General features: G+C 38.4%; 1 long non-coding RNA gene across 1 annotated transcript in view; it reads right to left on the reverse strand.

Annotated features, from left to right (window-relative positions):
* LOC136048238 (uncharacterized) overlaps positions 1 to 22,137 on the reverse strand; it is a 41,132-nt gene extending 18,995 nt beyond the window's left edge. Inside the window, exon 1 of the long non-coding RNA XR_010622163.1 lies at positions 22,029 to 22,137. This is a non-coding gene — a long non-coding RNA (uncharacterized LOC136048238). The remainder of the gene's footprint in view (positions 1 to 22,028) is intronic.
* Positions 22,138 to 26,864: the final 4,727 nt, after the last annotated feature.

The raw sequence follows: 26,864 nt of genomic DNA on the forward strand, positions 1-26,864 counted from the left end.
AGCTTTCCAACCATAAAGGCTGCTTTTCACACCTAAGTGGAACTGGCAAATGGCCAAACCATATGCACGGTTTGTATTTACACTACTAACATTTTGGAAGAGAAAGAAGCTGTTGTTATGATGTGGAATATTAATAATACAACAAAAATCATAGAACCATAACAGAAGTTCTGTGAATTATCAGTTTCCTCTGACCTGAAATGCCTTCAGTTCACATTTGGTGCTTTTTAATTTTCTTCAAAAGTCAGAAGGTGATGAAGATAATGACCATTGTTCCATAAAGCCCTCCTTCAGTGGAATGGATACGCTACTTATGGCTTGGTCTTGATGCCTGCTTTATTGTTACTGATACTGCAGGAGATAAGTATTGCTGTGCAAAACACCAAAATGTGCTCAGGAATTCACTGAAGAGCTATTTTTAAGAAATAGATAAAGGCTATGCTTGCATTAGCAACTACTGTAGCCCAGTAGGAACAAATCTGGAAGGCAAAGCACTTGGCACATAGGATCAGATATTCATTCTGTTCTCATAACATGGGTTTCATTTCAGCTTCAGTAGAGACGATGATCCCAAATGCAAGCATTTGGAGGTTTAATTTTGATCTCAAAGTTTAATTTCATGTGAAAGGAATTCAGTTTGTGTGCTCTGACATTGTTCCAAAAATGACCCACATGGTAAGAGTGAGCCATCAGATGACTCTTTTCCAAAACTATTATCTTGATCGGAATTATGATGTTAAAGTAGACATGGCTGTCAAGTAACAGAATGAAAGCAGATTTCCCTCCTGAAATACTGTCTGTTCAATTTCAACACTGTACGCATAACTTTAGGAATATGTGATTTCCAACTTCCAAAAGGTGAGCAAGGGAGAGTACCAGAGGCTTCAGAAGCACAGATGGAGCCTTTGAACAGCCTCCAGGAGCCATGTGGTAATGTCAAAACACTCAATAAATTGTGCTGTGCTTCCCACCACAGTAATAGATGCATCTCTGTAGAAATGTAGTTGCAGTAATCCTTAATATATATCCTATATGTTATCATTGTACACAATGTCACCTCCATTGCATTGCTTTATGTTCCCTTGAATTTAAAGCTACTTGATTTAGTACTTTCCTATCAATGCTTTTTTGCCTGGCTTCTTTTCTTTACTCCTAGTTGTTCTGTAAGGACCTGATCCTAAGCTCATGTTTGTTTTTGCCTCCCCTTGTACCTATGTTTGAGTTCCTGTTAGACAATGCCCAAAGCTGGTTGAAGTGCTCCAGGTGTGGCCACATCAGCCCTTTGTAACTGGACACAATTATCTGTTGAGATCTGTGCTCTGATCTTCTCTATTTACACTTCCCCACGTTTTGTTTGCTTTCCTAACTACTACCAGACATCAGGTTGCTGTTTTTAAGTATCTGTCAACAGTTATCACCAAATCCTTTCCCTGATCAGTGTTCTGCAGGTTGTGACTGCAGAACATACATTTTACCATTTTTGTCAACACTCCTCTTGTTTTCTCTGTTTATTTAATAGCATGGTTAATCTCCTCAGACCATGCCTCTCTTCTTCTATTTCAGGATTGATTCATCTTCTCAAGAGAAGAAGGCACCCTTCCAATCTGATAGATTTCTTATATGCTCACTTGATTGTATGAGCATCTTTTAGGATGAACAGAGTGGGTTTAGCATTAAAATTTAGTCACAGTAACTACTACATAAATAACCTCTGCCTTCTCAATACTATTCTGAGTTTTCAGCACACCCCCATAGTCAAGTACTTCTGTGCCTGCTGGTACTATTTATGCTAGCCAATAAAACACATGAAATCACCTTCTGCATACTTAGTGCTTTAAGTTATCCCTTACTCTTAAGTAATAGGATTAGCAAAGGAAAATAGCTCCAGGTAAGATGTATAAAGGCATGGAGAAAAGGATTTTGGAAAAAAAAAACCAACCAACGGTTTTTATACATGTGGTGTTGGGGAAGCAAAAGGTTTGTTGAGCACCTCTGTAGCATTACGAGGATTTGAGCCCTTCTAAAGTTTCCTCATTCCTACTGTTAAGTTGTTTAGTAATTAAATCTTACACTAATTGACAGCTCAGAATCATTTTGAATCCACCTCTGAATATCAGAATTGGTTATAAATGAACATAAATATTTTCTCTGTGAGAAAACTACAAGGGAGCTGGAAATTTGTAATAGAAGTTTATCATTAGTGTGGAACGCGTATCTCTTGTTCAGTTCTTGTTATATGGAGCTGAACAAATCAGAACTGATCACATGGTAAATGAGCTTCCTTAAAACTGTTATGCTTTCACCTTAATGCATCAGAAGTTCACTTTGTGCACAAGAAGCTGCTGGTTGGGCAACTTTACTAATGAAGGAAGAAGCACGGAGATATGAAGTGCAGGATGGACTTTCAAGTATGTTTAAGACCCAGTTTTGCCAACTGACTCCTTTGTCAGTATTAAGCTCAATATTTAGAGCAATATGGCCCTATTACTGATCAGGCCCTCATGTTTTTGTAATCTCCAGTTACTAGATTTTATTGCGATGAAACAAATTTGTTTTCCAAAGGGGTTTGACATTTAGCAATTATTATTAAATGTATTATGCATTAAACTGGCACAAAATCTGGAATATTTAACATCTTCCAGAAATCAGGCTTCTCAAATATCTTTGTGCTTTGGATTGAAGGTTCTTCAATTGACAAGATGGAAGCATTTAATTTTCTTATGGCTTGTGTGGGCTGGAATTTGATCATATGTTATATATGACTATGAGGTAAACTGAGAAAAAAGTAAATGAAAAGTTATTGCAGAATAAAAATTGAAATATTAATTTGCAAACATATCCTCAAGGCATGCTTTAAAAATTGTTAGAAGTGCTGTTTGTTCCAGATTGAAATTCCAGTAAAATAAATCCTTGCAAATGGTTTCTTTCAAAACTGAATGTTCTTTCAAAAAGAATTTGCATCAGAGCATTACTAATGAGCTTTTTAAGTTTTAAATAATATTTATTCATCCTTGACTTCTGAGCCTTTAGTAAGGAGGGCAAGGTGGCTTCTGAGGCAGCCTCTAAGCCCCTTTAAGCCCAGTGCCCCAGAACTCCTGCAGAATTATTTCTTTTGATTGTGTCTGTATCTAAATGAAAAATGATGACAAATCGCTTTTCTCCATGCTTGACAACTTGGTAAACCAGATTTAATACAATTATGAGAAAGACATGCAAGTCAGAAGTAAACTGGTAGGGAAGGCAGAAGAAACACTCCTACGTGAAAGTTTGTTTGCTTTTTTTCCTCCCTGTGTGAGCCTTTCCCTTTTTGTTTATGTGTAGCTCATCTCCCATAATTGATGTCACCTGTTGCTTTCACAGCAATTCTAACCTTCTTTTCCAGGCCCCTAGGTATCAGAAGAAAAAAAAAAAAAGATTGTGAAATTCAGGATGCTTAAGTGAAAGTTTAAAAGCAAATTTAAAGGTCCTCTTACAGCTGAAAATGCAAACATTGGTGAAGAGAGATACAAAAGTTGTCTCCTCAGCTGTGTACACCTGCTTACCCTGACAGGTATAGCCACAGAGATAATATCTTATGGCACATTCACAGAAATGTCAGATGACCCTCAAGAATGTTTAGAAAATTAGTAAAGGTGAAAACAGTTGTATGAGGACATAATGAATTATTTCAGAAACTGAAATTAAAAAAAAAAATACAAGAGGTCAGTTAAAGAAAAAAAAATGCCGATAAACCTAAAGTGTTCAAAAATAAAATCCCCAAATACCAGGGCCAAAAGCCACAAGCAGAGGCCCAGGCAGCCTGCAACTCAAGCAGAGGCAGCTGTGACTGCACTTGACACAAAGTGCTGCAGGGCTCCTCCAGAGCAAGCACTGGGTGTCAAAGTGATTTGAAAATACATATCTGAGGGACTACAATTTAACTTGGAACAGTTTCCACTCGGAGCTTCATTTAGTCCAGCCTTGGGTCCTCAATGACTTTTGAGGATGGAGGGTCAAAGAGAAAGATTTAAGAGACTCCAGTGTGCAAACATCAGTCGCAGAAAGAGGACGGGAGAAGATTTAGCACACTCACAACACCTGAAATATAGCTGTGCACTGGGGGGTGACCAATCATTTAAACAGTTACTGCCTATTAAATACATGTGCACATTTCTCAGTCTGGCTGAACGTTTTAAAAGCCTTGGCTGCCATACCAGGGCTGCTATGAAGCATGTACACCTCCCTGTAAAGACAGCGAACCACAGGCCGTGTATTATTCCATATGCACATGACCAAATACTTACATCCAGTTTAAAAAAAATAAGCTGTGATAAAAATACCACCTACAACACATAACATAGAAAAAGTTTTCATCTGCTTGATGTTTTGACATGATAGTCTATATTTTGACACCAGAGTGTGATGACTGTATAACTATTCACATGAATTTCATTTTTCCTGTCAAGGTACATTATTTTAAGGGTGACAATAACTTGGCTTCAAATGAGGTGAAACCATCACAGTGATAAATGAGTTTCTTGAGGAGGGAGGTTATACCTTGGGAATATACTTTGAAAGACCACACACCTCTGCTTAACCAAGCTTGTTAGCTTTACAACACATTACAAATACTTGTTCTAATGCACATGGCAGCAAAGAGACCCAGGCACTTGACTTTTGAAAATACAGTGCATGTTGCATGGGGATATTAATCTTGGTTTTCATATTGGCCTTTTGTGTGAGTTTGTGCTGTTCAGCTAAAAGCTGCCTTCACTTCCTCACTGTTCTGCAGCTTTTTGTCTCATCAGATTTAAAAAAGATGGGTCAGGCTTTGACATGTAACCACAGCTATGAGGGAAAACTGAAATTCGTATTGCAATACAAGGAAAAAAAAAAGCCAAATAGTATCAAATATTTATAAGCATTCCAATTACAGGCCTCTCTTCAATAACCAATGAAATAAGATGCTGAATTTCCCTGTGGGGCATGTGATCATCTTGCTAAGTCATTTTTGTATTGCCACCCTGCTGTTGTACACAGCAGAAGAGTAACAGAGGAAAAACAGCCTGGTATAACTCCTGGATATGCAGGAGTACCATCCACCTCAGCACACGTGCACTTTGCTGGAAATTTTACTTCAGCTATTTTGCACCTCTAGTGGTAATGGATCAATTAATATTAAGAGAGCTGCATCAAGAAATAATGGAGTAAAGCATCGTGTAATGTGTCATACTTTAAATACATTAATGGCGCAGTCAGAGCATGTGTGTGTGTATATATATAGCCTTAATTTTCCTCTCTGGGGAATTGCCTGAAGGACAAAGATTTGATTTTTCTGCAGAATAGATGTTGAAAGGGTGGCAGAACTGGTGTGTATGGCCATGCACTTTTTGTCATGTTCTTCTGAACAGAAATGATAAGCTGCAAGTCAGACTTGACTGAGGTGCCCAATTCCCTGACATCTCTGATAACTATCTTTCTCCTCTCCTTGTTCACTTATTTTCCATCTATTTTTGTCAACTAGCTGAGCACTTTCTTGTCTAAGCAGACCTAAATATAACGCAAATGGAACACAACTGACAGGTGTGGTTTTTCAATGAAACTCATTCTCCTGAGTAGCTCAAAAAACTTATTCAAATATTAACTATATGAGAACCTAAGAGCCTCACGGGTACTCAGTTCTCCGCAGCAAATTAAGATGTTTACTCATGCATCTTATGGTGAGCATTGAGTCATGGGAGCTATGCCAGCATTAGCACAGCGTGGTTGCCCACTTGAGCTCACAGCATTGTCAGCACACATGCACCACCAGCATGTGATGGAGCCACTGTGACAGTCCAGTTATCACACAATGGAGCTGTGAAACCTTGCAGGAGCAGATAGCCAGCTGGGATTGGAAGGTATTAGGGCCATCCACCTGATGGCAGCAAGCTGACTGTATTCAGAAGCAGAGGTCTACTGCCAGGAGAAAAACTGAAAACGAGGAGCAGAACATCTCAACTCCCTAACTTAAGAATGCCACTACTTCACAGAATTTTTTGAGTCGAAGGGGCCTCAAAGATCATCAAGTCCAACTCCCCTGCAGTGAACACCAACATTTTGACTGCTGTTTGTGAAACTGATGGCCTTGAGATTTGACACCAAGTGTGGGACTGAAAGAGACGATCCCCTCGCAGTAGTGTGCCTCCCCCTACCCACTCCTCGGTCTCCCGACCCTCGCTCCACGACAGCTTCAGCTGGTTTTGGCGCAGCGCTGCCGGCGGTTTCCCGGCCTGCCCTGCCCCCTTCTGGCCGATGGAACTCTCCTTGTTTAATTACATTTGGTCCAGCAAAAGCTTGTTCAGTTGGAAATCGCTGCTACTTCTGTCGCCACTGCTCTCGAGCTCAGGTTCCTTGTGGGGGCAAAGTGGCGGAAAGCCCAACACCCACTTCTTCTACTCAGGCTATATATATATGTTTAAAAAATATAAAAATCTATGCAAGATTATATGCTCATGAAAGATGGGGCCTACCAGCAGTAGAGCGTGCCAGATACAACATGGGCAGGTGCTGTGCAAACTTCCCACCAGCACTCACTCAATGCCCTTCAGTCCACGCTGTGATCTGGGGGCTCTTCTGATGGACAGAGTGGTGTTTTTTAATGAAGTGCATTAATGCTGACTGCCACTCACCATGCCAGGAGGTGGGACTGCAGAACACTGAGTCTTTCTGCCCCGGTGGCTGCACTAACCCCAATCAATTAGCACCTGCTTTTCAGGGCCCAGCCTCTCTTGGTGCCCAGACAAACCTACACAAGCACTTCTGGGCCACCGACACCTGCTAATGGGAGCCCTGTGTGCCACACACAGGCAGTGGGTGAAGCTGGGTGGAGAACAAATTGTAAATCAGGCCCTTACTTTAGCCAGCTTCATCCCACCCTCGCTCAATAACAATTTTCACACTGGCACAAAGGCTGAGTTGATGGCCGCCAATGTTTGGAGTGAAAGTGGCATTCATAATGATGAAGCTTCGACTCCAAGGGAAATGCCACTGTCTCTGCCAGGACATGCCAGGCTCAAAGAGAAAGCTGAAATCTAGAGCTGTTGCACAACTACTCACTTGAAATGCGCTTTTTAAATTTTTTTTAAAGACTTAGTGACAGGTGTCTTTTTTTTTTTTTTTTTTTTTTTTTTTTAGAGATGTCACCGGTAATTATTGGAAAATCTCCAGATGTTTTCAGGGTGAGAATTTCCTAGGAATTAGCTCTCACCTTTAAAGGTGTGACAGCAAATCCATGGCTGCAGCAGTGCTGGGAGCACTGATTTGTGATGATGGCACAGAGGAAAGCTGCTTCTGTAGGGCTTTCTGAGCCTGCCACAGGCTTTTTCTGCTGAAAACCTGACTTTCCCAGCAGAACTTCACCAAGATGTAGTCCAAGCTGGTTCAGCTCTTGCAGAATCAGACCCAGAGGTATCTATGCTTTAAGGCACTGCAGCATACATTCATCACTGAAATTTAGTTTGTGTGGTCTGTGATCAGTCCATGCCACAAACAGAAGTGCAGTATAGTGGGCACCACCAAAAGACTCCTCTCAGTACCAGTACACTCCTGATCTGAACTAAACCCTCCTTCAGTATATCTCTAAGGCTATTAGGAAGATTAGCTTCCTATATTTAGGACATGTTGAGTATCCCATCTGTGCCTCAGTTTGTCCTGAACAATTTGAGCTTTCTAGTTTAGCATAAAAATGCTTATTTTTATATTTTATTTAAATATATAAATGCATTTAATGTGTCCTTTATCCAACCTTCGGTGGAAGTACAGTCACTTCTTCCTTCTTCATTAAGATGACTTTGCTGCTCTGTACAACCTTCTCTTCTACTCAAATACACATCTTTTCTTGTCCTTCCATGTCTATCTAATTTCTGTCTTTGCATTCTCTTCACTACTTTTTTTTTTTTTTTTAATCTTGTCCTTCCTGACCTTGAACCTAATTTTTGGCTGAGGACTGATGCTTTAAGCCATATAAGGGATTCATACATGGATACGAAAAGCCTTAATATTTATTCATACTAGTCATCCTAGCTGCTTTCTGGAGGTGTTTTTTTTTTTTAAACTGTCCTTAAATAATTTGGTTTTTGGACAGAATTATGAAGATTAAAGAAAAATGACATGTGCATGCACCATTGTAAATACCAAAATACTATACTAGCAAAAACACAGCTGAAACTTTGAGGTCCTATTTGCAAGTCTAGTTCCAGGGAATATTTGAAAACACTGAAAGATTATACTTAGTTGCCTCTTGTTAATACATATTTCTTCCTCTTTCAGGAGAAAACTAAAACCAATGAGTCTTTTTAACAGTCTAAGTACTTCTGTGGTTATATGCTAGGAAAAAAATAATCAAGGCCTCTTCAGAAGAGAATGTTAGCATTTACAGGTGATATTTTCATAGGGAACTTCCTCAGTAATTTTGTCAAAATGGGCACTAGTCATGGAGTTTTCCATTTCAGCAAAAAGCTCCTTTTCATTTGAACCTCTGATGGTAATTCTAGACCAACCTGAGTCAAAAGGTTCAATCTTTTTTAACACGATTACTAATGTGCTTACTTTTCACTGTGATTTTACAATTCGGTCATTAGGTGGTGCTCAAGAGATTAAATTCACTGTTAGCTTGCCTTTCCAGTTTTTATTTTATTAAGCTGTAGGATAGAGAGTTTGTATTTACTTCTTCACATAATGCTTCTAATGTGGCCCCATACTAACTAAAATTTGTGGAAGGCTTACTGTTCATTATGATGTAAACAAGATCTATCAATTAACTATGTTGGTGGAAAAAATACCAAGAAATACTGTATTGCTAGCCACAAACTGAACACCTAACCACCGTTTCAGCATGTTAATTAACCTGAAAGTTTTCAGTGCTGTAAGACTGGTGGGCTTTTAACAAAGAATAAAAAAATGCTTTTGTTATAAAGTAACTAAAAAATTGTAAAACCCACCTGAGGGCTTAATTCTATGTTAAAAACATAGAAGCTTCAACAATGAGAAAGTTTTCCCTATGAATTTATCACTTTGGTTGTTTTCACTGGAAGAAAGCCTGGAGAGCCCTATAGATGTTTACTTGTTATGTAACTTGATCAGTTTTTCTTAAAAATGTCAGTGTGTTTGCTGGTGAATTACAGAGTCAGCAGAGAGTTAGTAGATGCTATTTATCTGAGAATCCCACACAAAAAACACATTTGCAGTTGCTCATTACTATTTCTTCACCACAAGTTTTTTTTTTTCAAAATTATTTTCACCTGTGTCATATTATAGACCTAAAATGATTTTGTTAGCAAAATACTAGCAAGCTTTTTCTTTGCAGTTGCACTGAAATACTGTTGAGATTAATACAACCTGCAAACAAAAACCATGAAAAATCAAGAAATTCTCTTCTATTGATCTAAACAAAGACTGGAAGGAAATTAAGTATGAGGATGTTTGTCTCACTTGACCATCTTAATTTGCTCGCAGAAAAGATTAATGATAATGAATCTTGAATGTGTGCAAAAAAGGTTGAACAGAATTCTACCCAGATGAAACTTCAGAAAATCTGTTGAGGTAGAGTAGTAGGAATGTGCTATGGATTCTGTGGAGGACAAATCAAACACTTCAATAAGCAGATACTCTATGTTGAATCTCACCCTAAAACCAAGTATTAAGACTCTTAGTTATTGTCATCACTACATTGTCTGTTCCCTGTAGTGTTGTTTGCAAATTCAGTGTTGGACAGGCCAAAACCTACATAGCTTGGGTTTTTACTATGCCACTTACTACCACTCTATCCAAGGAACTTTCAGGTAGAGATCAGTTGGAAAAAGATGTGGTGTTTCCTTAACTGGATAGCTAGAACCAATGTCATGTTAGGGGGTAGAGGATAGAGGTCTGACAGACATCTGTTAATATTCTTATTGTATCTATTAATTTCCATGTGGTCTGTCTCCTTTCACTTTGTCATCCAGAAGTGTATGTAGATGCTCTTACATTTGAAGAGTAATAGTTGCATAAATTAAGATATGTAATTGAATGCAGAAGATGTATTCTTGGCAAGTGAGCCCAGTTCTAATTCCCACTAATATGCTTCAATATTAAACATGCAATGACGATCTCTGTGGGAGCTCTACAGATGGAGATACTTGTAGGGGAGGATTTGTAATTAATCTCTATGGGAGGGCTTATATTCATCCCCTTCCAGCTTAGCCCCTTATCTGAAGTGTTGGCTTCTGCAAGGCTGCCAATGCAATTCAAAGAAACAGTTACCTCTAGGTGGGAGTTACTGTCAAGCAAATTAGCCCAAAAACAAGTTAGCAATTACTTCTCTCTGTGATGCAAGGTGATTACAGTTTAATATTATTGTTTAGTGCCCCAAACCAATATAACTGCAGCCCATTATACCAACAATAAGTTATTAAACTGAAGACTTCGGAAAAGGACTATTTGTATAGACCTATGTGAAAGACCACAGTTTCAATACATTCAAGAATTAAAAAAAATGACCCCATGTTTCAGTTATTTACACAAGTAACTCGAACACCATGCAGACAGAACTAGATAATTTTTGGTTTAAGTTAATTAATTAATTTTTGATGAAGAGGTGAATGGAATAGAATAACTTGAGAAAATCAAGTTGCATAAATCACCAGATATCAACAGATCTCATTTGAGAACATTGGAGGAAACAAGAAAAGAAACAGTGGTGAGAACTTGCAATACGTAATTTAAAGTAGAAAGTTTGTCTGAAGTTTAGAAAAGAAGATGAAAAAAATCTCAAAATAATGCTAAGGACAATTTTGGAAGTTACAGGTTGAATGCCCACCCACTGTGGGTGCAGCATACAGATGTTATTGCAGGTAACATCAAGATAATGCTGTAAGAGACTATTATTTATACCATTGCCTCAAAGTTTGCTGATGAACATGTCCAAACATGTCCAAGCTTGTCCTGGGCAAGGGCTGTGAAATCCTTTGTCTAAGGGACAAGCAGATGGGCATGTCCTGGGGCAACGAAAGAGAGATAAGCTGCAGCTCAATGGCAGCTGAACACTCTTCTTTGTGGTACTTGTCTCCGTGGGGAGATAGCCATCTCAGGAGACGCTTGCCTGGCATCCTCGCATGGGCTTTGTCACGTAGGCAGGAAAAATGGAGGATAAAAGAGGGATCGACCTCCACGTTTGGTTGTTGGGTTGGTGTTCTACCATCTGAACCCTCACGAACTGATCACTGTTCGCTGCTTCTCCTGTGCTGACCCGGTGCCTCTTCTCCAGGACAGCTGCTTGCTGCTCAGGGCTGCCCTTCGCTGCTGCTGTTATCCCCGCTTCTGCCGCCCCTGCTCTTCTGCCTCGGACCGTCGGAGCCGCTTGCAACCGGACCGCCCCTAGGATCCTGGCTGGTGACTTTCCCCGCGTTGTACAAACCCTTGCTTCTTTCCTATCTTTCCTATCGCTCGCCTTCCCTTCCCCATCACCCGAACAGTGTCCGCCTTCCCCATCTCCCTGGTCAGTATTGGTAATAAACTGGTCGGACGTACATCTGAACCGTTGTTTCTTAATCTCACGCCGGGTATACACATAATGTAAGAACCTCGTCTCCCTCCTTTATATTGGAGTGTGACAAATGCCAAGACAAATCATGGCTTGTAAAAGTTTGCTTTTTTTTTTTTATGTCATAGGAAAGAAATATTCAATTCTACTTCAAAAAAAAATATTACCATTCTTATTTTCTGACAGTCGCTGCTCAAACTCTCTCATGGTTGGTATTCCTTCATTCTTCTTAAAGTACTACCAGGCAGCAATGAACTTTCCTAGATGGAAATATTACTAACACTGGTAGCTAGCGCTGAATAGAAGGAAAAAAAAAAAAAAAAAAAAAAACCCAACAAAACAACCAAACCAACAAACCACAGCAGTCAACCATCATTTAGAAAAATGGTTATGTCAAATCCATGACTGTCCACAGTGTCTTCATGTTAAAATGCTTCCAGACATAGATTATCTTTGTTTAATGACAACTCAGAAGGAGTGAATGTCTTGCATTATTTCTCAGTAGATTATAATCAATTGCATGTTTCAAGTAACCCAAACCAAGTGAACTACTCTTAAAATGCAAACCAAGCTGATCTGAATACAGGGGTTTTGGAACAGATGAAATAGGGGCATGAAAATGAGATCCATTCAAAGGAAGCAAGACAATCAGAACACACTCTGCCAATTAAAACATCCTGTCCCATTCAAGACAAATTTAAATAAAAGAACAAAAACAAATAAGCATTGAATATTAAGGCATGTATTACTACATAAGATGAATGGTCTTTTGACTCCTGGTCTACACCCAATCAGAACAAGTTCGGTATTACAGTTTTCTGGATTAAGTTTTAAAGAATGAAAAATCCTTAATTTGAACTGGCACTAAAGATTGGCCCAGAAACTTGTGGCACGTTGGAAAGGAGAACAAGAAAACAATAGTTGAAGCTGTGGAAAAAGAGCTAATGTATGTTTCAGCTTTAGTGTTTAATGGTAGTTGGCAGTGAAGTCAGCCCAGATGATATAACACTACTCTGTTTTTCAGACATGGAAGCTGGAGGCTGCTCTGTCACCTTTTCAGGCACCTTATAGGTTCCTGCTTCTTTGATGGTTCCGGTTGCACTTCATTGTCCCTTGTAAGCCTAGTGTTACCAATTTCAGCTCACTTGCTGCAGAGACCTTTTTTTGACAGTCTGTCATTTATGATAATGAAATATTTCACATTTCCCCTCAGATTTTAGAAATTAAGTATTGCCTAGAAAATGTGTACCTCTTTTAAAAGATGATAATAAAACACCATAGATGCTTTTGCTGTTGATTTGCTACTTCATTTTTATAAATGCTTCCAAAAAGACCACTGATGCAATGTAAGTCTTCATGATTTTTTGTTTTGTTTTTTAATACAGAAGTATAACAGAAGTCCATCTGTTCGTGTGTAAGACATTTCTATCCACCATTCAAGGTGCCCCAAATGGTATTTTTGAAGCCTTTCACTCATGGAAGGCAGTAGTTTTCCTCAGACTGGAGTCTGACCTTGCTTTAATGTACATGGATTTAACTCTGATTCTGTTGACTCTCCACTTCACATGCTGTTCTCTATTGATTTTTTCCAAATGACAGTGGAATGAGTGTATTGATCTGGTCTATCTGGCAAGATGTAAATGGTGTGCTAGGATATAGACCTGCTAAAATTGTCAGGATTTCTTAGTGGCTATAGAGGAGTATAGAGATCTCTAATGAAATCTTGCTTGGGTAGAAGTAAGTGGAATTATTGAATTTAGTCATTCTGATTTCTTTTCAGTATTAGAAAGCAGCTTTGTTAAAGTGAAAACATCAGGCTTGCATCATTTTCTGAGCACTCACAATACTACCCTTGAGATACGGAATTGTATGTTCATCCCATCTTGTCCGTTTCAAGTATCTCAGAAAAAAATCAGCATAACTCATATCAGAGGCCAGCTTATTTTGTTTCATCTGGCCAACAGGATCCAACACTTACTGTCTCCTGAGAGTGTCTTTTTAAATTTTTTGCTGCATTTGTTTTATTCTGATCAAAATAAGGAATAAGTAAACTTGTGTGCCTGATGATCATTTAAAAGAACTATACGGATTCCAGACAGAAGATTCTAGTGAATGCTACCATAAATAATTAGATTTACTTTAAAACCAAAGTTTAAATTGGTAAAATGCCTTAAAAATTAATTCTTAAAGTGATAAGTGGAAAGTGATCAGTTTATACTTTATACTTTTTTTTTTTTTTAATTTGAATATGGTTCTATAAAGTAAAAGCTGGCAAAAAGATCCTTTGACTGTGTGGTGGATTGCAAGTCAATATATAGGATATGGAGAACACTGATATTGAACAATGTATAGAAAACAACAGATCTTTGCCCGTACCTAAAAAGAGGGAAATAAAGAATAGCAGGGAGTTAGGGATTACAATGTGGCTTTGGCCTTACTGTTTTACAGGGTGATGTCCAGAACAAAGAAATTCTGTGGTGTTTGTCTATATGTGTGGTCCAGCTCCCAGCTGTGGTCTCAATCAACTGGTTTCATGCTGGAGTGAGCTGAACTTCTCATCATGAAAGAGGAAAAACACCCAGCCCAGGAATATGGCATGAAGCTGTGACATATCTCAGGTCCCACCAGCAGTACTTTAAGGCAAGTGAAGTAGCACAGTTTTCTTACAATAAGGTAATATTTTGATTTGTGGAAATAAAAAAGGTTTATAGTTGAAATAAGCTGTAAAGTCCTTCTTCATACCAATAGGATGTTTTAGAGTATCTGCTTTCCTCCTGAAACTACTGACACTGAAAAAGATTATACCCACTAGGCTCTGACATACAGTACTCCATATTCAACTTATTTGCAGGATTTGCTTAAAATCCACGTAGTGTGTTTAGGTCAAGGGTACCTACCTGGGACACTGTTTTGTTGTCATCAACAGCAATACAACTTCCTCTGTAGCAACTGTGTGGCAGAATCAATCCAAGAACCACTGTTTTGAGCTAATGCAGAGTCACTTTCTAATTTCTAAGGTTCTACCCTCCTTCCTGGTTGCTCCTTAATCAAGTCTTACATACTCAATTGAAGAGAGAGTCTGCAGCATGGACTCCACACTCAACCCAAGCACTCTTGCAATTTAGAATTTTTCTTGTCTTGTCACCTCCTACAAAGAAGTGCAAACAACGTAGATCTCCTCTGAGAAATTCAAAATCATGGAGCTTGATGGATATTGTTCTTTCCCATGTTCTCTGTATCTTTGTCCCTTTAAAACAATCTGACTGTACTAATGCTCAGTGTGACTTGCAGTGAATGTGATCCTGATGAGAGAATCTGCCCGTGAGTCCCCTTAATGTTTTTTCCATCATTTACTTAGAGAAAAGATCCACCATAAGTCACTGATGCTTAACAGCCGTTATTGCTCTGATTAACCTGCTGGATTTCAAGATATGTCTAGTTTACCAGCAGTAAGAAACCGTGAAGTCGCCAGTCAGTCTGGCTTTCTTTCCTCCCTCCCCCCCCCCCCCGCCTTTCAAGTTTTACTCTATAATAATAAAAATCTTGCTAAAAAGCTAGCAGTGCTCACAGTTTCTCTAAGAGCTCTAGGGAATGCTGGGTATCAAGGACTGTCATTTTTGAAGCTTGCCTCCAAAATTGTATTTCATATCTATTTCACAGCCACAGAGCATGGAATCCAAAGTCTGTGGCTGAAAAAAAGGTGGTGACAGCTTGGCCTTAAGATAAAAGCCAAAAATTAAACAAAAGGAATGGCTTCTTACCACAAGTTACTTTCCAGCTTAAAAATGAGGAGGTGCTGACCAGGGATACTGCTTGCCCAGCTCCCCACATTGCTCAGGAATTAAGTGGTTTGTACTGTGCAATCTGTCTGTGTTTGATCTCCCTAGGATTCCTTACTGTGCTAAATACTGCAATATTGGGAAGTAGCAGAGGATGGTGGTTCATTTCTGTGGCTAGACAAAAGCTGGATCAAACCTTTGCAGTGCTGTAAGGAAACTTGAATTTTGTTATGACCAAGAGAAGGAAAAAAGTTCCTTGAAAAGAAAACTCAAGTGTTACAGCAGAGTAAGATCTCTGCAGAAGATGGCGGGAGCTGATGTAGTTGAAGGGTTGTCTGGGAAGAGTTAGCAGAGGTGGAGCTGGAGGATGCTCCTGGGTGCTTGAGGACAAGAAATAAGTCATTTTTTGTTGGAAGAATTCCCTTAATTCCAACTTTTCCACTCCCTGTCAGCAGTGAATCCAACGTTTCCTTCTTTATCCTGTGGTGATGGGACAAGAGGATACTGATATAGAATATCCTGAGTTGGAAGTGATCCACAAGGATCACTGAATCCAACTCCTGGTTCCACATAGGACCATCCAAAATTGAAACCCAATGTCTGAGAGCATTGTCCAAATGCTTCTCAAACTCTGGCAGCTTGGGGCCATGACCACTTCTTTGGAGAGTGTGTTCCATGCCCATCGCCCCGTGGTGAAGAACCCTTTCCTAACACCTAACACCTCCCTTGATGCAGCTCTATGCCATTCACATTGGGCCCTGTAGCTGTCATGAGAGAACTGAGCTCAGTGCTTCTCCTTCACTCCCTGTAAGGATGTTGCAGCTGCCATGAGGCCTCCCCTCAGCCTCCTCTGCTCTAGGCTGAACAAACCAAGGGACCTCAGCTGCTGTTCATACTTCTTCCTCTCTAGACCCTTCTAAATCTCTGTAGCCCTCCTTTGGATTCTCTCTTAATAGTTTCATGTTCTTTTTATACTGTGGCATCCAAAACTGCACAAAGTACTCAAGGTGAGGCCACACCAGTGCAGCCTAGAGCAGGACAATCCCTTCTCTCATCCTGATAGCAATGCAATCCACCTACAGTAAATATATATATATATGTTGATCTGATCCATTGCATTAAAATATTGTTTTGGTTTGTTTTTCAAGTAATGAAATTTACATTACTAATAAATGGTTTTCTTTTTGTTTTCTTCTCCTCCTGGGAGCAAATCAGATGTGCAAATTTCCCTACCCCATTTCTAAGAATCCAGCCCTTCGGTTTCTTCACGATTGCTCCTTAGTTCCTTAATTCCACGTGGGTACAGCCTCTGTAAAGAAGTTACTTGTCTTAAACACCTCCCAGCCTAAACTCCTGTAGTTTTGGGTGAATTATTTCTGAGTTTTCCTGCTACAACACTGTGCCCTGAAGTGCTCAACAGAATACACGTCACATGCCTGGCTCTTGTTGCTATTTAGAGGAGCTGTCTGCAGATGTTTATTTTCTACATTTTTGAAAGTAATTGCATGCAGCCAGACTCATATGTAGTTTCTGTTATCAGTTCCCTCTCATAGACTGCTAATATCCAATCAAGAGTTGACAATTAAAAACATATATATTAAAATTTTCTCATTAAATGTGAAGGTGGGGTAAGGCAGTGGACTAGTTAAATAAATGAACTCTGACCAACTTTGCAAAAGCGAAAATAAAAACAATAGGATGATATATCAGAAGTGCTGTGCAACATGCATTATGTCCCGAGGCGGAAGGAAGGAGGCAACCTCAAAAAGGGAGGACAAAGGGAGCACTGAAATTGAGGAAAAGAAAGAAATTAAGAATAAAAAGTGTTCCCACATATAGGAACCCTGACATCAAAAATTCAAAAGTTTGAATGTACTGGGGAATATAAAGTGGTGCAGAAATCTGAGATGAGCCAAATAACTTTGTTGCTTACTCTTGTCAATTTGGCAACAGCATCATTCATTGCTTATTGTGAAAAGCTGTCTGAAATAATCTAAGGAAAAATACACGTGAGGCAGCCATGCATCTGGTGTTTAAAAACCTGCTTTTCTCAAGCTGCTTCTTTCCTGCTTGTGTTTAATAATATATGGTTGTGAGCAGCAGGAGGAGCTGTGGAATTCCACTGAGTGGAGTCGGGAATACTTTACGCTTCTAAAATCCCAAACCTTCAGAGCCTTTTAAACCGTCTTAAAAGTTTATTATACATATATTTTTCTTTCCAAAATAATCAACAGCAGGCTATTTATCCATCACTGTCTCATGCTCTAGTTACAGCTACTATGTAGCAGCAGCTTTGAGAACTTCTGGATACAGATGGATTTACTTGGTTTGTTTTGAAATGTAGAGGTGACTGAAGTCAGGGAAAATGCATTTTACTCTCCATGATGCATTTTCTTTCACAAGTTAACTGTAGCACCAGGGCACAGGAGCATGATGTATTGTCTTCTAACTGCTTAGAACTGACAAGCTGCATCTCAAATAAAAAGAAAGCATTGCATGGTGCTAAAATGTGATTTTCTACTTCATTTGTGTAAGCATGATCTGTAGTCAGAGTCCCTACATACAGCAGTAGGCTCAGGGTTAAGCCAATGTTACACTTAAGAACTTCATGAAAATCTTGCTGTTTATGTTGCTGTGGGTGAAATCATTGGTAAATGCGTAGTTACTGAGATATCTGCTGCAGATTTTCTTATTATATTTCATAGTGATTTCTTTTAACCCATGTTGCTTTGTGTAACAGGATGAGAGTGCAGAAAGATTAGACAATGCATGATCATTGTATTGTCTGAAACAATCGGTATATGTCTTTTCTGTAGTCACTGCTTCTTTTGAACTTGCCAACACTTATTATGCCTCAGGAAACATCATCTCGCTAAAGGGTACCCTTGTGTCAGTGAATATAAAGCAGCAGAAAATATTCAAGAGAATATGCCTTTCAAGTCTGGGTATTTTAGAATTAGTGGGAGAGGTTAGATTTGGATCTTTATCCATAACCATACTTGCTGTTAAGTCTTTTATCTTTTATTATTTTTTTTCCTTTTTAAAATACGCCAAAGAATGCAGATTTGTTTAAGATTTAATTGAAAAGACAAGAAAACTAATTTTACTGTCGGATAATATATTTGATAAAAGTTATGAGCATTGAAATGGGAGGTTATGTCTGGAGCTTTCTTTATACTGAATTAAATTAGCATCCAATATTCGTTGACAGTACAATTATTGTAAGGTTTAATCCAAGCACAGTTGGGTCTCAAATTTATCAGGGAAAAAGTATTTTCTTGCACTAATTCACACAGTAAGTCAAAGATTTTGAAGGTTAGCAGCTATCAAACTAACGTGTTTAATCCCCATACTCAATAGTCTTCCATAGCAGAAATTACATATTTGCGTACAAAATTCAGTTTGTAAACAAATGCAACAATTACAGGTATGGAGGCTTGTCTGAAGGGAGCCATTTAGGTTGACAGACATACAAATATGTGCACATTAAACAAACACATTACAGTAAGACTACAAAATCATACTATTTTTCTATTACCCTGAAAGATGCTGAGATTTTCACAAACTACAAATAAAACGTATAGTCAAAGAACTGTGTTGGTGTGGAAAAAACAGCTATACATAGAGAAAATATGGAAGATTGTGACCCATGAGATAATGTTATCCCTTGATTGTCTTTAAAATCCTTTAGTTTTATCCTTAATTTCTTTTAAAATCCTTCTTAAAAAAAAAAAAAAAAGATCTTACAGAACCAAGTAAGTATTAAAAATATAAATGTCCTCATAGTTAATTACTTTTCCAGCTATTCCATGATTTCATGGTAAGATGAAAAGGCAACATAAAAATATTTCATTTTTTCTTTAAATGTGATTTAATTTTTTTTTTTTTAGAAAACAACAACAGAAGTGCAGAACTATATTTAAAACAGGCTTCGCTTGGCACCTAGAAACTTTCACTTTTTCTCATAATATTACTTGAAGACCTTTTAAATAATGAACCAGTTCTAGAAATTAATAATTCCCCCAGGTAAATGAAAATGTAAATTATAGGTTGCTCAAACTTCTGTGTTTTATAATTTGTCTCAGAGCTAAAGTATATTTCTTCCCTGTAAATATTTCAAAAGATTTAATGTTACAATAAAATCTACACTGCAATGTTATTGGCCTTAGAGATCTCATTTTAATCCTCTTGGTATTCCTCGCATTTACTTAAATTACTATTTTACAGCTTTACACTTGTACCTGATGAATTTCAGGAGATCAATTGCTAATCCATTTGGAAAATATAAATCCACAGAGGATTCTCTTTAATCATGTTAAATTACTCGTATGTGAAGACGTTAATGGTAATTTAATTGAAATAAAAAAAAATTGAATATTTCTAACATTAGACTCATTTTTTATACATGAAGAAAAAGATACTATGGGATCAGATGCAAGTGGATATTCTTAACAAAAGTATTGAATTTTCTTTGTCTGGATTTGTGACTTAAAACATGAATTTCTTTTCCAGTCAATGAGTTGATGCCTATTCCCAAAAAAACATTATAAGCAGAAATTTATACAGAAAATACATTTGGTGTATAAGCAAAATAATTTGCATAGAAGACCTGCTTTAACAAACTACATGAATCTAGTCAGACAGCAGAGACTGGATAGAACAAAAATAACTAATTCATTACATTTCATGTAATAAATATTCTGAATAGACTCCTCATGAACAACCCGTAAACCAATAAATATTTATGGGCATTATTTAACTAGTGTAGAATAAGAAGTAACTCAGAAAAAAATTATACGTTGTGGTGAATAGTATTCAATGAGAAAAGAGTTCATGTCACTGCATAAATTATTCATTGTGAGTTATTCTCCTGGCTGTAAAGACTAAAAGAAAAAAAAAAAAGCTAATTTTTGCACATTTTTTTCTGTGTTTTTTGAAGTGCTTTCCAGACATTTAACTAATTCTGTCCACATTGCATGGATGGGCAAAGTTGAGACACTTGACATTTGTGATTTAACTGAGGCCACAGATTATATCAATGACAGAACTGGAAGTAGAACTCCTGAATTCCTGACTTGAGTTTCCTAATCTCTACACAGTAAATAATTCTTCCCGTCTGATCCCTCACTGAAGGTGATAGGAATATAGGAAGAAAAAGCTTTTGGTTCAAGATCGCAGAATAAGAATAATGTCATTTCATTCCCAACTTTGCCAGTGGTTCGTGAAGAGATTTAATTACATAGCAAATAAGTCTATCTGCTGATCATCTCTCTCCTAATGAGTGGCATTCACAATCCATGTCAATGGGCTTAGGACCTTGGGAGCATGGTAGAGACAACATCAGTCTTTGTATTTGTTATTCTCCTTCTTCCAACTTCCTCATGAGGAAGTATGTCCTCTCATGGATTTCCTTGGGAAAGCAACCACCAGTTTCTTCCTCACTGAAATCTGCTTAGTTGTGCAGGATTGCCCTCCTGAGGTTCCCTTTCTCCATCAAGAGAGAGAAGAGAAACATGACTGTTCCCCAGGCAGTAGCGGTGCTGGTGACATCCCTCACCCACAGCAAGCATGATGGGCAGCCTTGCACGGAACTGCAGGTGTTCATGACTATCAGGGTCACCTTCTCCGTGTAGTGGCTGGTAAAGCCAGCAGAGTCACTGCAGAAGGCAGGGAAGGGCTGTATAATCTTCATACAGCATCCATTGCCTTTAGCATCTACCTTGCCCTAGAGCCTCCTGGACAAGTTTTATTGGACAGATTGTTTTAAATACTACCTCAGGACAGCCAAAACTTTACATAAGGCCATGAAGCTTTAGTAGTCCTAGAAGTCAGCTCACAGAAAGTGTGCACAATGGTTTGCTATAGAAACTTCCTTCATTCTTGCTCCAACATTTTTGTTCCTGCACTGTCTGCTTGTTGATTCCCCAACACAACTCACATGCTTAGTTGCTGTCTTCCTTTAGGACACCCTTAACTGACATCCTCATCGAACTGACCTCTGTCTAGTTTCTCCTGGTGCCTACTCCAGCCTAATCTGTATGGTTGAAGGCAGAGCAGCAAATTTCACTTGCTAACTTCCTTACTTCTGTGTTCAGACACTTCACCAGCCTCACCAGGACAGGAGAAGTATGAAATGCCTTGCTGCTTCCTTGCTTTGGAAAGCAATTGATGCTCATATAAGAACATTCTGGATTAGACCACTGACCTGGCAAGTCTTGCTCATATGCATGATCACAATGAAAGTTTTCTCCTGTTCAGCAGTGTTGTCTCTGAAGCTGAGTGTAATCAGTCACAGTAACATACACAGAATACACTTCATAGTGAATTAACAGTAGAACTAGCTCTGCTGCTAAGTGATCCCACATAGAAGAGATATAAAATCCTACAATTCACTGCTAGGTTGGCATCTAAGGTATACAAACTGAGATAAAATTTTAAGAATCAAAAATATCCTTATTATTACTTTTCTTAAAGGGATGCTGTTAAAGTGTTGATCATTTGCTTATTTGTCTGCCTATCTTTTGTTCTAATTTTACATGCAGTTGTTTTTCTGTGGCTGTGTGTAGTTTCACTTTACAATCATAGCAATCACAGTTTTCTAGGAAAAGAAATTTTTCTTTTAAGAAAATGGGAAAGGGAAATTTTTGCCTTCTTGCCTTACAAGTTTAAAAATGAAATACTTAGAAAAGAGTACAGTACAGCATTCCTACCTTATACTAAGCCTTTGGGATCACATTTACATGTTTTCTGTTCTGCTTTGCTCTCGAAAGGTGCACCTCAGAAATCGTGAAACAGTGTCCAACTCCAAGATGCTCCAGATTAAATTGTGAAGGAGTAAACGTAAAAAATCGCCAAACTCCAAAAAATCAAAAAAAGGAAGGGAATTGCTTTCCTTCTGTCTGTAGTCCAGAAATAAGTTTCTTCCAAGTAACTGCTTCTGTCTGATCACTTAATATTCCAGTCTGGATAAAATGGAGAAAAGAGAACGATCCATAGCTGATTAATTGAATCTGATCTTAAAATACTGTTTTCTCCAGTGTATGTTCTACTTCGCTTCTTATATCTTGCCTATTGCTGTGGCATCTGAGTACATTTGTTAAGCCATTTAAATAAACAAATAACGAAAAATCCACAAACCCCTGAGGAGTTATGGAGAAGTTGTTTTTCATGGAGCACTTGTTTATACAGTGATGTGGAGTTTCACTGCATAGTTGTGGGTGGCTTGGGTACTAGTTATAGTGAACTGCCTAGAAGAATCTATGTATGCATAAACTTTGTAGACTTCTGTTGTGGTAAGTGTTTAGATACCTAAATACCTCTAAGTAATATATGAAGCTTATATAGCTCTCAATAGCCTCAGGTGAACACGATTCAGAAGGGCATTTTTCTTATAACTCAGTTTTCCCTTGTTTACTGTGAACAGTGATGCTGATTCTCATGTACATAAGCACTAAAAAGAAAGAGCAGATGGCTGGAAAAAAAAAAAAGAGAGAACTGGGAATTGAAGAATGCAGAAGAAATGGAAGAAAATGGAAAAGGAGAACATTTGAAGAGAAATTAGAAAATAAAGGTGTAGTAATACAAAGTGTTTATTACTGCTCTATCCCTTTGACTGCTGTAGCTTAGAGGAGAATATTTACATCAGCAGAAGTCATTATACCATTCATCCCAGTGGGATCTTCAGTTTTGAAAATTAGAAGAAGCCTAGGGATGCTGAAAAAAGAGATGTTAGAGATAAAAATGTATAGTCTCTGAAGTATTCTTGCCCTCAGCTTCAGCTTAAATATAGACTAGATTCTAATTAGAGGTTTTAAAGAATGTAAAATAGTAATGCCTGTGTTCAGACTTCTACAGAGTGTCCATGCTCTGTATCTGACTCCTGATAGCGTGAATAAAGGCATAATGCCTGCAACTCGCTGTCCATTCCCACTGGATAGCTACGCTCAGCTGCACAGTGTGATGGGGACCCTGCTGCAATGGAGCTGTTTCTCAGGAAATAACTTGTTTTTCTGTGCAGTATGGTTTAGGAAAGATTTCAGTGACCTTTCACATAGCATTACATCTACGATTTGCATGATATTTCCTCCCAGGTCCATAACCTAGACCAGAAGACTTGAAGTTTCATGTCAAGACTCCTTGTGATTAATAATCAATTGGATCTCTATGTAAATGGTGTCTGTGTCTAACTACTATTTTGCTCCAAAAAAATTTACACATCTCCTTGGGAGACAGGATATTAATGTATGCATTCACACTTCAAAAGCAATGTATAGTGTTTGGAAATTAGAAGAAATACGGCTACCCTAAAGCACCCAACTGTATTAGCAGTGCTTTCCCCACTCACTGAATTTTTAAGAGACCTCAGAATATCTTAACGGCAAGTTTCCCAACAGAGGATGCTGTCAGCCTATAATTTTTACTTTATGAACCCATTAACAAAATCCGACAGCTAAATTTTAGGCTCCATCTCTGGTCACCCTAATAGTGTTTGTGAGTAGGTATGAAAGATTGCAAGCATCTTATTTGTGGATCCAGATGATCTCTTTGGCTTCCAATATATACTGAAACGAATATGCACAGCAAACAGAAATGCCTGCTTTTTAAATAGACAACCAGAAAATAAAGAATCTGTGCAGCCACAATGGCACAGAACATAAAAATAACCAAACCAAAAAACTCATATCTGTGAATCAGTACAGTTTGGTTTCAATTCACTTGAATCCACAGAGCTATCCAATTTACAGTGAATGTTGATCTGGCCTCTTTAATTTGCTATCTGTCCTTCATTAAGGTGTTTAGGAGCACTGAAAATATATATAAACCAGACAAGGCACTTTCTGGTGTAAAGCAAAACAGTCAAGGACTGCTTCAGCCACAAACAAAATAGCTCAGTGCCTGGAGCAGAACAGGAGGGACAAACTAGCAAAGAACCTGCTGAGAATAGAAGAAGGGGAAGGTACACTGGTGCTGCTGCATCAAGTGCTCATCCTGCATCAGAGATGCAAAAGGAGGGTCCTTGTCTCCAGTGGGGTAAATGTATGGGTTAGGTTTGTTGGGATGCAGAATGAATTCCCTTGTATGTGAAAATGATGCTCTCAGTAGTAGATAAAACATGAGTGTATGGATTTTGGTGCCAAAGCAGATCCCTAAATGATTACATAAATCTCCTAAATGAAACTTACTTTCAGAAATAGTGGGCAGCTCTTTCTTCTGTTGATTTATGAGGTGAGCTACTGAGCTGAATATTTTTAATAATCAGCTCTGTTAGCACATGAATGAAGGTGTAGGGGTTTGGTTATCCATGATTATACAGCTAAGTTTTAGCATGCTCACTTTATTCTCAGGGTAGAATCATAATTATTTAGAGTATAATGTTGTTATTCTTGCAAAAGGCTAGAAAATAGAATACAACCTTTTAGGAATATTGAGATTTGTCTTCAGTTAACCATCAATAACCGCCTGAACCCACCTCTCCAATATTCCAGCACAGTGTTTGTGAATAAGGCTATGGGTTTCGCTTTTGGTCTATCTTCAATACACTAGAAATTTGATAAATCATTTGGTTCACATACTTGGTTGTCTAAATCAGATATACTTAATCATTTGAAGAGCATCCCTCTTTTTCTATTTAATTCACAATCCTGAACTTAATGATAACTTCAAAACAGTAATTATATGACTTGCAAACAGATTATTCATCCTTTGACTTGGCCCTGTTCTATTTTCCTAAGCATTCTTTCCTGTCATGGGAAAAGATTACAGTCTTGTGATAAGAAAAGGCATTACAGCTAATTGAGTCCCTCTCATCTTTTTTTCCCTCATAACATGGCCTCTCCAAAGCAATTATAAATCTACTTTGGTTTGATAACATTGCATTACAGAAGATTATCTTTGGATTACTCTTAGTTTCCAATAGCAGAGCTGAGTTGAGCAACCAATCCCAGTGGAGTATTTTCAGCTTAGCTAAGGACTTTGCAACACTTCCATCAATTCTGTGTTGGGCCACACCAGTGCAGCAGGTGGTGCTATTCTGAAATGGCATGCACATGTTGATACTCGTTAAAATATGCTGTCTTGTGGCATGGCATGAAGAGAGAAGGGGAGGCAATCTTTGGGAAGCTCAATGCCTCCCAGTGAACTGTATTCAAACAAGTCTATTTGAAAAAAATGCAGTATGCTGATGTAATAAAAGTACAAAAACAGTTATTTCCACTCACTTCAGTAATCCCTTGAGCATAACATTTTGTCTTATAAGTATTGATGAAGTATCTTCTGTCTTAATGAAAGGAGGAAAGATGCCCCCTACGTCTTTCACAGAATAATCAAATAGTTAAGGTTGGAAAGGACCTCTTGGATCATCTGGTCCAGCCATCCACCTAGCATCAATATTGCACATTAAACCGTGTCCCTGAGTACCATGTCTCCATGTTTCTTGAACACCTCCAGACATAATGACTTCATCACTTCCCTAAGCAGCCTGTTCCAACGACTCACTACCCTTTCTGAGAAGAAATTTTTCCTAAAATCCAGCTTGCATATCCCCTTGTGCAACCTGAGGCAACTGCCTCTTGTCCTGTCATTTTCATCTGCGAGTAGACAACCCCCCACCTTAGTACAGCCTCCTCTCAGGTCACTGTAGAGAGCAATAAGTCTCTTCCAGATTAAACAATTGTGTAGGGTCTCCTTGCCCATATTCCATGGGCGAGCTGCTGCTCCATGCCGTGGGTGAAAGATGGAGCTGCTGGCAGGGCTGCTGCACTGGCACACTGCTCTGAATTCTCCTGCACAGCTGTGCACAGTTTGATCCAGTTAACACCCAATTTACCTCTGAATAATACAATACCTCCAGACAGATTTGCTTTCCTGTCTGCCACACCAGCAAAGCTCTTCCATGCAAGGGGCACAGAATAAACCTTAATCTCTCTCCATCATTTGGACTTTACAAATCGTTTCAACCTTCCCTTTTACATAAATGTACAAAGCCTGAAAGAAGGATGCTTTGGTCTTGGGTAAAGACTGCAGTATTTGCTGTGAAAGAAGACTGACTGAAATCATTTCCATAAGAAAAGATGTATCTAGCAGTACATTATTTCACATTATATTGTACTCCCTATTGATTTCTTGATTTTCTGGTAAGAAAGAATCAAAGTTTTCATAGACTGACAGCAAAAATAACCAGTCTGTGTTTTTTGAAGTAGGATGAGATGGTGGATGATGACTTTCCCTTTTCATATAGCTTCTCAATATTCTATAGGCATCTATCTCTGAGTGGAGGCAGAGTACATAAAGAACAAATTTCTTTCTAGGCCTCAGGGCAAACCCAAAGCATTCAGGTTGGATTTGGCTTCATATTTATCCTCTAAAGTTTGCATACTAAAATCTCCGAAAGACACCAAAGTTTTTTTCTTCTTCTCTATTTTCCTTGGCAGCTAAACCACATTTTACATAACCACGTTATGTGCTTCACAGTAATATATGAGATTTCATAAATGATATAAATGGCCTCATACAAATTCAAAACAGCACAAGAGTCAATAAACTTATAT

This window comes from Cyrtonyx montezumae, unplaced genomic scaffold (genome assembly GCF_038088225.1).
Source record: "Cyrtonyx montezumae isolate F1298 unplaced genomic scaffold, pur_monq_1.0 scaffold_2, whole genome shotgun sequence".
In the NCBI taxonomy this organism is placed as follows: Eukaryota; Metazoa; Chordata; class Aves; order Galliformes; family Odontophoridae; genus Cyrtonyx; species Cyrtonyx montezumae.